The sequence below is a fragment of the Triticum aestivum genome, chromosome 5D, assembly GCF_018294505.1.
Source record: "Triticum aestivum cultivar Chinese Spring chromosome 5D, IWGSC CS RefSeq v2.1, whole genome shotgun sequence".
Lineage (NCBI taxonomy): Eukaryota > Viridiplantae > Streptophyta > Magnoliopsida > Poales > Poaceae > Triticum > Triticum aestivum.
In genome coordinates, this window is record NC_057808.1 from 280940362 (window position 1) to 280951904 (window position 11543).

Here is an 11543-nt window from a genome sequence, read left to right on the forward strand (position 1 = left end):
TAATGCAACTAGCAACAAGTGAAATGAAGTTGGTTTGAACCCTAGGTTCAAATTCAAACTCCATATGTTAATATTCAAATGACATTTAATTGGTTTGACCTGATCAGCAGGTTTAACTTGCTTTAACATGCATGAAACCAGTATCAATGGATAGATTGGATTTTTCTGATAATTTTTCATATATAACTTATTTCATTTGGAGTTATGGTTGATTTTATATGAATTTTTGAAGTTTTAACTATTTTCTAGAATTCTGAATTATTTTAAATACAGAAATTATTACTGCGTCAGCATGACATAACCATGATGTCAGCAGGTCAACGGCGCTAGTCCAGGTCAAACCTAACGTGTAGGGTCCACACGTCAGTGCCACAAGGCTGGTTAGTGTCGCTGGCAGGTGGGCCTGGTCAACGGCCACGTCAGCAGGGTCAATGCTGACGTGTGGGTCCATTCGAATTAGACTAATCCTAACTAATTTTGTTAGCTGGTTAATTAAACCGGTGGGGCCCGACTGTCATTGACCTTGGGGTTAAGCTAATTGGTGATTAGCGCTAGTTGAGCAGGTGCCACGTCATCTAATTCGGTGACTAATCGCCGGCGGTAAGCAGACGCGGCGGCGCTCCTCGTCCGGCCATCTCCGGCCACGAGAGCTTGCGCGGCTGGGTTCGTTCGATAGCGGCTGCTACAGCACTTCGGGAGGTGGCCGCGACAAGTGCTGGGGTGGGGCGTGGCGTCGGCAGCGGCGAGCGAAGCGCGGTCGGAGCTCGGCTCCGTGCGAGCGCGACGCTAGAGCAAGCAGGTGAGCGACTAGAGGGGCTAGGCGGCCTCCTGGAGGCACCAGGAGCATGATGCGGTGCAAGGGCGCGGGTGGTTTGAGCTCAGGCCACGGCAGCAACAAATCCGGGCGGCGGTGAGCTTCGGTCATGGCGGGGAAGAGTGGGTAGCGACGGCGGAGCTCACAGGGAGTCGGACGGCGGTCTCAGCGGGCTCGGGGACGGGCTGTGGATGACAAATCGGCAACGGCGATCGGTGGTGCCCGAGGTTGAAGGTGATGTCGATGGCGGCAACACAACGCGTCCCCGGTTGCTTGGCTCGTCGAGGAGGTGTAGATGACGGAGGCGGAGCTCATGGGCACGTCAGAGGGGCGAGGGGGTGGCTTTGGGGGCGGCAACGGTGAGCGGCGGCGACGGCGGCTCTCGGGTGATGCGAAGCAGAGAGCTAGAGGAGAGTGGAGAGGCACGGGGAGAGTGGGAGAGGGTCGAGGGGTCTGCGTGGCACTCGTGGAGGTGTCCAGGCCCTCGGCGGCAAGCAGGAGCTGGCGAGGCGCGTGCTCGCGGGCGGCGGCCACGCGCGCTGCGTCCCTTTGGCGTGAGGTTAGTGATGACTGGCAGGGCTGGCCTACTGGGCCGCTAGGTAAGTGGCCCAGGTTGGCTTTGCTCTATCTCTCTCTTTCTAATTATTTTCTGTTTTTTTGTTCTGGTTTAAAATAAATACTAAACCATTTCATAAAATCCTAGAAATAATTATGGGTGCTTTCTGAATTATTCCAGTGACCCTTAACAATTTCCAACATTTTTGGAGCATCTAAAATATATATAGCATTTAAATGGTTCAATTCAAATACTTCTGTGTTAAATCAAAAAGCCAGAAATGACCTAAAAATATATTCATCATTTTTGGTAGAGGTTTCCACCTTAACCAGAAATCATGAACATTTTCAACGGGCATTTTTGGGTTCTTTGAGAAAGATTTTATTTGAACCTATTTGAATTCTTTCTGGTGCTAGGGTTTGAACATCCCCAATTCAAATTCATTTGAATTTAAACATGATGATCAGGCAAAGACAAACAAGGACTGATCTAGGGTTGTGACAACTCACCTCCACTAAACAAGAATCTCGTCCCGAGATTCAAGACGTGAGGTAAGAAGACAGAGGGGACAAAAAACTACACAATCTTCTCGATCCAACTGCCTTTCCCGAAGATGTTGATCCATTGCATCCTGTTGGTTTTGACATCCTTGCTCTCGAGATCTTCATCCAACTATGATGACAGAAAGAAACTCTATAGAAATCGATCTTCTCAAAGATCGAGCAACTCACGATCAACTCACAGAATGAGACGTTGAAACATCTGTTGAGCTGAGACACAAAACATACATCGAGAGGGATGGAAAATAACAGATGACGAAGGTTCAAGTTGGTAGGCGACAATTCGACCCTTGAGTAAGATGGTGCATGGTTTCAAGGTAGCAAGGGAATAATTGCCATGATTCCATAATGGGGCACCTTAGGGAGGTGGCTCGTAGGATTATTCCCCTAAGTGGCAAAAAGAATTACTTTTGATGCATAGATCATTGGAACTCTTCATACCAGCCTGAGGCAATTCACAATTGATCGTTTGAAGGAATTCAAAAGAAATGGCATACTCAGTTCGGGAAGGAAACTACGGTTATAGAACAGCTCGGCATACGGGAGGCACATTCCAATTGATACCGGGGATATAACCTAGTGTCTGAGTGTGCTTTCAAGAACTTGAGCATCTCCATACTCATCAAGGTCTTACCAACATCCGTGCCAAGATGTTGGGGACACCTCATACTACCATGATGAACATCGGTGGAGGATGCAGATGCAAAGGAAGATAACACCTTCTCAGATTTCACCTTAGCGAGGCTAAGGAAACAAAATCTGGTTGATCGACCGAGAGACAATTAGCACTCCGCTTCTAATGTTCTCCTTGATGGGCTAGCGTAACCCATTTATAGATATGGTTTGGTATCTAGAACATCAAGTAAAAGGTCAGACTTCGGAAGCACAAGAATCCATAAGGAACAACTACTAGAGTAAATCCTACGAAATCCTTATGGGGAGGTGGCCAACTTCCTCAATCAAGATACTACAATAATAGGTCTTCCGGCTGGGTGTGTTGGCCACGACATCCACTTTACCAGTTACAGAGAGACCAATATTATAATTCTTGGAATATGTTCCAATCATCATATCTGCCTGAGATTCAGATCTGGTTGGTGTCAGGATATTCCAGACTCACCATGTCTAGAAAGAAAAATGAAAGTTTGCAGCACAAATCGACGAGATGGCGTTGCGAGATTCTCAGGGAGTGAACTATGATAGCAAGCTCCAAAATATGAGCTGGTTCTGCTACACACATGTGAGCACGATGTCCCAGACAAGCATGACCACATAGTAGTCTTACAACAAAACACTACCGAGTTCTGGTTGGGAACCATCATTAATGATATCAAAGTCTCCGCGCGGAAGTTCAAAGTATTAACCTTAGAACAGACTCCTTTATCTCGAACAAATCAATCGGTGGCTTGGGGTGCTAGGAAATACACATGGAGTGGAGGTAGCGAGCCTATCAAACCATGGAATACTTCGCACATGCATGACTGACTTGGGATGATTCCAGAGGAAACAAAACTAACTTTCTCGTATTCATGGCGGCAACTTGCACCAAATGCACGTGAATTAGAGGAAGTCACTTCTTTCATCCAAACATAGGCTTCATGAACGGGACACGAAGATAATGCTTACAAAAGTTTCCAACACTAGCTTGATGTTCAACATGAATCATGGAGGAGACAGAATGCTGCTGATGGGCTTAACATCAACTCATCGGAATTTCCATATCACTGGAATTCCACCATTATGTGAACAATGTGATAGTATTGGTCAGACCAAAGGATGTAATGGTGTATGCTCGAGGGATCAACCACAAGTAAGACCATTACGAACATCGTTGGTTCTGATTTGATTTGAGGAGAGCCCACACTCAATCAAAGTTTGGACAAGACAATAGATCCAATAACTGATCACGAGGACCAATAGATGAAGATATCATCTTTCTTCAACACACACACACACACACACAAAAGATATCCTTTGGAAGGAACTAAGTCAGGCAAGCTTTTATCTCCCAACTCTCCAAGTTGTTATTTAGCTTAACCAACTAGCTCAAGGTATCCAACACAAATTCTTGGAGAAAGAGGTGGTTTATAAGAAAACCATTTGATCACGAGCTCAACATAACGGTCAGGGAACAACCTGGTCACACTTCCAAGAAGATATTCGGAAAATCACGGGCCACCGATATGTTATGAAGCTCGAGAACAATCTTGCTTTTCAAGGCAAGACGATATGATCAAAAGAGCGAGGGATTGACACAATCCTAACTCGTTAATCGAGGAGTGCACCAGGAAAAATGGACTAGGTAACACGATCAATCCTAGAATAGTGATTCGATAACCAACACACTAAGAGTGATATTAATGTCCATTAACTACCAAGCAACGGGGTTGCTAGGAGTATTGATTTCACACATCACGTTTCAATTGTCGGGATTCCGGTTGCGACAACACGGTACCGAGGAATGAAAAATGATGGCCAGAAGTATCACTGCGTCAAGAATTCATGAGAGATGCTGCAATCCTGACATAAAGGGGGTAATACTCCGAGGTAGAACAGAACAAAAGCTGGATTGGCATTTTGATCTACGGGATACAACTACTTTGACCAGTCCAAGAAATGGATGAGGTGCTGGAGTTTGTTTCTCCTAGTCATTCCGGAATAGAATGGCTTGACGGACCACAAGAATAATAGGCATCGATAACACGAATGCACAACTAGTCCTGACTATCATTTGATAGATAGAGGTCAGAATACAACTAATGAGAGACAATCAAAGGAACATATGGTTTTCTGAGTTGCGGGTGCATAGATTTAGTATGTCAAACAAGTTCAACATATTTCTTCCAGATAATCCATGCAGAAAGGTAGGACTGGCAGATTCAAAATGCAGAATGGAGAACTCATTAAGAGCACTCTGGTTGTGTTTTTTTGGTTCAAAGAACTTCTGCCATAAGCGGTTCATGGTATTTGGAAGAGGGAAATACCACGGATCTCGAGGACTATCGCAAAGGTTACTAATATCCTAAAGGAACTAGCAAACACTATTGTTGAGGATATAGACCTTAGAGTCACCCGCCAGGAGAGGCCGGGTTACTCGTAGGGTCATTGCCAGAAGCCCGGCGCCAAGCTTAAAGACGGTGGGCCAAAGATGGGCTTAAGACCCGGATATGGTTTAAAGCCCGTAGTTACAATCATTATTATGGTAGAACTTGTAGTGTAAGGCAAGAATAGTTGAGAGTCCGAGCCAGACACTCTTATGAGCCGGTCGGGACTCTGAGAGTTGCAGGGCGTCAGCCTCCCTATATAAAGGGACGACCCAGCAGCAGTTTAGGGCAGACAACAATCTCATCGAGAGCCGGGCATAGCAGTTTCGCTCCCTGGTGATCGTAACCCTAATCAATAGCACCTCAAACTGGACGTAGGCTTTTACCTTCACCGTAAGGGGCCGAACCAGTATAAACCCTCGTGTTCCTTGTCCCGCATTAACCTCTTCAAGCTTCCTAGCTGCGATGGCTCCACGACTAAGTCCTAGCTCGAGGACATCTGCCGTGACAATTCCACGACAGTTGGCGCCCACCGTGGGGCCAGCGCACGATGGATTTGAGTTCTTGAAGGGCAGCTTCGAAGGGCTCAAGGGATACGCTGTGGGCCGGATGACCAAGAGTCGTCGCGGCAAGCTCTACATCGACGATGCAAACTGGGGCCCCGACGTCGGCTCAATTGAGTACGGGTACCGGGTCCCCTTCGGCGGAATTCATGTTTTCATTGGCAAGATTGGTGAGCCGGGCCCTGAGCCGGATCTCTGCGCCGATCTCATCGAGACGGCTCAGCGTGCACGACCCGCCCGGGACCGGCCTGCCTTAAGGCGCGCGTTTGTGGGATGTATCCATGGAGGGCCCTCTGATCTATCTGGGTCTGGTGATGAGGCGGCCGCCGGCTCTGACGGCGAGTCGGCCACCGATGAGTCAAACTCGTTGTATCAACTTCAAGATGGCAGGCTCATGGGTTGTTCCGATGGTGACAATATTTCGGACCCGTTTGAGCCGCCAAGTCAGGTTGGAGTCTTTATGGCTGGCGCGCAGCCTGTTCAGAACCCCGCTGCTGGAGCGGGAAACCCGGTGCCTTCTCCGGCTCAGGTGCTGATGGATCTCACGGACAAGATGACGGCCCGGTTAACCGCCACGGTTGACCCAGCGGATCAAGCTCAACATGATGCGGAGGTGGCACAGTTAAAATTGGATCTAGTGAAAGCTAAGGAGGAGCTTGCAGCGGAAGGGGTCAGGATGGCTGCAGAGAGGGCGGCTCTCGATGCCCAAACTCAGCTGATCCAGGCGCAGTCCTTCCAACTCACGATGGATCAGAACGCGTCCAATGAGGTCATGAGAAGGAGGCATCAAAAGACCTAATCTCGACTCCCTCCGGTTTACGATCCACGCAACCTCTTCAACACGCCAGGTGCAGGGTCTAGTAACCCGCCAGGGGTCATAGTGCCCGGATCTGGAGCCCCTATTCAGCCACGAGTGATGGGGCCTCCCTAGGTGCCCCCTGCCCCGCCTCAGTACGTGCCAATACCCCCGGGTCATTATAATAACCCGCTGGAGAACATGGTCGCTGCGGCAGCACGGCTGGCGGCTCTCCCAGTTGACGGCGACTCTCCGACGGCTATTGAAACCCGCCGGGTCAGGGAACTCCTTCAGACAGCACTGGCGCAGCAAGAGGCGTACTCCTATAGCCGGGACTGGATCCACTCGACCCCTCGTCCAGGCCAGAGCCCGAGTTACAGCCGGCACATGGTCTCAGCAACCGGCTCAAGTAACGTCCGACGCCATGACCCGCCCCCTGGCTACGGCCCGGCTCATAACGAAGCCTTTCACGCAGCAGACCAAGATAGAGCGCGGCAAGAGGCGGAGCAGGTGCCTCGATTGATGGCTTACCAGACCCCCCCGGCTTATCCGACGACTTCCGTCGACGTGGGTATCCCCACCAGGACTGGGGGTGTCCCTTGTTTAGTACCAGCCATCCGCAATGAGCGTCTACCCAAGGACTTCAAAGGCCTAGGAAGGTGCCTAATTACACAGCAGACTTACAGCCTGCAGCCTGGATCGAGAGTTATGAGATGGCTATGGAGCTGCTGGAGGTCAGTGAGGCGGCCATGGCTAAGTATTTCACCATGATGTTGGATGGGACTGCCCGCACTTGGTTGAAAGGGCTACCACCGAATTCCATCGGGTCTTGGGCTGAGCTGAAGGCCCGGTTCATCCAAAACTTCAAAGATACTTGTAGGCAGTCTATGTCAATTGTGGATTTGACTAACTGTAAGCAGCAGGAGGGTGAATCCACGACTCATTGGGTTCGCCGGGTCAAGGAGATCATACATTCGTCAGATAAGATGGATGCCGGCTCCGCAGTCTTAATGCTGGAACAGAATTGTCGTTTCGTGCCCCTGAAGATGAAACTCGGGCGGCTTAAGCGCGATTGCAGTGATATGGGTACACTAATGGCGGCTCTTGTCAAGTACGCCGATTCTGATGGTACCAAGGATCCCCCTTCAGATGATGAAAGGGCAGGGAAGGGAAAGAAGAACGGCAATGGCAAGGGTCCTCAGCATAACCCGGGGAACCAAGGAGGAGGCAAGCGCAAGGCCGACGACAGCCTAGAGTTTGTGGCCAACGCCAGCTCACAAGGGAATAACCAGCGACGTAAGGGGAGGCCTCCTCCCCGAGGCGGCGGGTCAGGTCCGACGCTGGAGCAGCTGTTGAATGAGCCTTGTCCAAGGCATGGCTCTAGAGAGAAGCCAGCGACTCATCTGTGGAAGGATTGTGCAATCATGAAGGCCTTTAAGAATTACAATGGCCCGGGCGGCGGCTCAGGCGCCGGCGGCTTTCATGGCCCGGGTGGCGGCTCAAATTCTGGTCCTCAGAACGGTCAAGGGGGCTTTAATCAACAGTCTGGCCAGGGTCATCAACAGCAACAGGGGGGTTATCAGACCAATCCAAAGCAGCTTAGCGGTGGACAGTATCATGTGTTTACCACTAGTTTGTGCAAGCGAGATCAGAAGCTTCACAAGAGGGCTGTGAATGCTGTTGAGCCGGCGGTTCCACGCTACTTGCGGTGGTCTGAGCAGCCTATAGTGTGGAGCAGGGACGATCACCCTCCACGGGTGGATAATCCGGGTCACTTGGCCCTGGTAGTGGCTCCTCAGGTGGGAGGATATAAGTTCACTAAGGTGCTCATGGATGGAGGCAGCAGCATCAACATCCTCTATTATGAGACATTCCGTCGTATGGGGTTGATTGATAAGAACCTCAGCCAGTCCAACACTATTTTCCACGGGGTGGTACCTGGTAAGTCGGCTTATCCGGTCGGCAAGATTGAGTTGGAAGTGGCCTTTGGAGATGAGAACAACTACAGGGTGGAGAAATTGACCTTTCAGGTGGTCAAGATAAGAAGTCCATACCATGCTATATTTGGACGACCGGCTTACGCCAAGTTCATGGCTCGGCCTGTGTTATGTGTACTTACAGCTCAAGATGCCGGGTCACAACGGGACCATTACGGTTCACGGCAGCCGGAAAGTGGCCCTGGAGTGTGAGGAAGGCGATGCAGCTTATGCAGAGTCTGTTTGTGCAACAGAGGAGTTGAAGTTTTACAAGACAATGTTGACCCAACTGATATGACCTCTCTGAAGAAGCCGACTACAGAGCATGAGCCGGCAATGAAATTTAAGTCCGCTGATGAGACTAAACTTGTTGATTTCATTCCAGGAGACTCATCTCAGCAATTTAGCATCAGTGCCAATCTGGATCCAAAATAGGAAGGCGCGCTCATCGAGTTCATCCGTGAGAATAGGGACATCTTCGCATGGAAACCTTCTGACATGCCAGGTGTACCTAGAGAACTCGCTGAGCACACTCTCAATGTTGATCCGAAATTTAAGCCAGTCAGGCAGTTCCTTCGGCGGTTTAATGAAGAGAGGCGGAAAGCTATTGGTGAAGAGGTGGCCCGGCTCTTGGCGGCCGGGTTTATTGTTGAAGTCTTTCACCCAGAGTGGTTGGCTAACCCGGTGCTCGTACTCAAGAAGAACGGCACCTGGCGGATGCGTGTGGACTACACGGACTTAAACAAGGCGTGTCCGGCTGATCCTTTTGCCCTCCCCCGTATTGATCAAATCATTGATGCTACGGCAGGTTGTGCACGCTTAAGTTTCTTGGATGCTTATTCTGGATATCATCAGATTAAAATGGCAGTTAAGGACCAGGAGAAGACGGCGTTCATCACTCCCTTTGGAGCCTTCTGCTATGTGTCTATGCCCTTTGGACTCAAGTGTGCACAGGCGACTTACCAGCATTGTGTACAGAACTGTCTTCATAAACTGATTGGGCGCAATGTTCACGCTTATGTGGACGATATTGTGGTTAAGTCCATAAAAGAGGAAACCCTGATAGATGATTTAAGGGAGACCTTTGATAACCTCCGGGTCTACAAGATGATGCTTAACCCGGCCAAGTGTGTTATTGTTCCTGCAGGCAAACTCTTGGGTTTTTTGGTTTCTGATAGAGGCATTGAAGCTAACCCGGAGAAGATCAAGGCCATCACCTCCCTGGCTAAGCCGGCGTGTATAAATGACGTTCAGCGCTTGGCGGGTCGCATCGCTGCTTTAAGACGGTTTATAAGCCGTTTGGGTGAGAAAGCCATGCCATTATATCAGTTGATGAAGAAAACTGATAACTTTGTCTGGAATGATGCGGCTAATACTGCCTTTGAGGATTTGAAAAAGCAGCTGGCAGAGCCCCCAGTCCTTGCTGCTCCAGTTGATAAGGAGCCCTTATTACTGTACGTGGCGGCGAACACACGAGCCGTCAGTGTGGCTATGGTGGTGGAGCGCAAGGAGGAGGGCAAGGAGCATCCGGTTCAGCGGCCGGTTTATTATGTCAGCGAAGTGCTCATTGAGTCCAAGCAGCGATATCCGCATTGGCAGAAGCTTGTTTATGGTGTGTTCATGGCAAGCCGGAAACTCAAGCATTATTTTCAGGGTCATCCCATCACTGTGGTCAGTTCTGCCCCTCTTGGTGATATCATTCAAAACAGGGAGGCCACAGGGAGAGTAGCTAAGTGGGCTATAGAGCTTGGACCCCATGGTCTCAAGTACGTGCCACACACTGCTGTTAAGTCTCAAGCGTTGGTGGATTTCATCAATGACTGGACAGAGTCACAAGTGCCCGAGCAGAAGCCGGATAACACATATTGGCCTATCCACTTTGATGGGTCCAGGCAGTTGGAGGGCTCGGGGGCTGGAGTCGTGTTGGCTTCCCCTAAAGGTGACAAGTTCCATTATGTGCTACAGTTGCTGTTTCCTTGCACTAACAATGCGGCTGAGTATGAGGCCTTGCTCCATGGTCTTCGGATGGCTAGAGAGATGCGCTTAAGCCGGGTAAGGTGCTTCGGCGACTCAGACTTGGTGGCTCAACAAGTATCAGGCAAGTGGGACTCTAAAGACCCTCTCATGGCGGCTTATCGCCGTGAAGTTGATGCCATTGCAGGGCACTTTCAGGGCTACCAGGTAGAGCACATTGATCGCAAGAAGAACGAGGCGGCTGATGCTTTAAGCCGGCTAGGCTCTCAGCGAAAGCCGGTGCCACCTAACACTTTCCTGGATGTCCTGTATAATCCTTCTGTTAAGTTGCCTACAGATGAAGATTTGGCTGTCCCTGACCCGGAGGCACGACTGGTGGCGGCTCTCCATATCATACCAGACTGGACAATGCCATATCTGGCTTACATGACCCGGGGCGAATTGCCTGAGGATGAAACTTTGGCCAGGCAAATAACCCGGCGGGCTAAGTCAATGATTGTTATCGATGGCGAGTTGCATCATCGCAGTGTTACAGGGGCGTTTCAGCGTTGTGTTTCCCCTAAGGAAGGTCAATAAATCTTGCGTGAGATCCATGAAGGGGATTGTGGCCATCATGCCGGCTTAAAGTCTCTTGTGGCCAAGGCTTTTCGTCATGGTTTTTATTGGTTGACGGCTCATGCTGATGCGGAGGACTTGGTCAGTAAGTGTGATGGTTGCCAGAGGTTCTCACGACGGGCTCACGTGCCGGCTCAGGAGCTGAGGATGATCCCAATCACTTGGCCCTTTGCGGTCTGGGGGCTTGATATGGTTGGGCCTTTTAAGAGGTCCAAAGATAAGAAGACCCACCTCTTGGTGGCAGTTGACAAATTCACAAAGTGGGTGGAAGCTGAGCCAGTTAGCAAGTGCGATGCAGCCACGGCGGTTCAATTTATGAAAAAGGTGATTTTCCGCTTTGGTTTTCCGCACAGCATTATAACTGACAATGGCACCAATCTCTCCAAAGGTGCCATGGAAGAGTTTTGTCAACGAGAGCATATCCGACTTGATGTTTCCTCAGTGTCTCATCCTCAATCCAATGGTCAAGCTGAGAGAGCTAATCAGGAGATTCTGAAGGGCATCAAGCCCCAGCTTTTGGTCCCTTTGCAACGGACGCCGGGTTGTTGGGTGGAGGAGTTGCCCTCCGTGTTATGGAGCATCAACACTACTCCTAACAGGTCTACCGGTTTTACGCCTTTCTTCATGGTTTATGGAGCAGAAGCA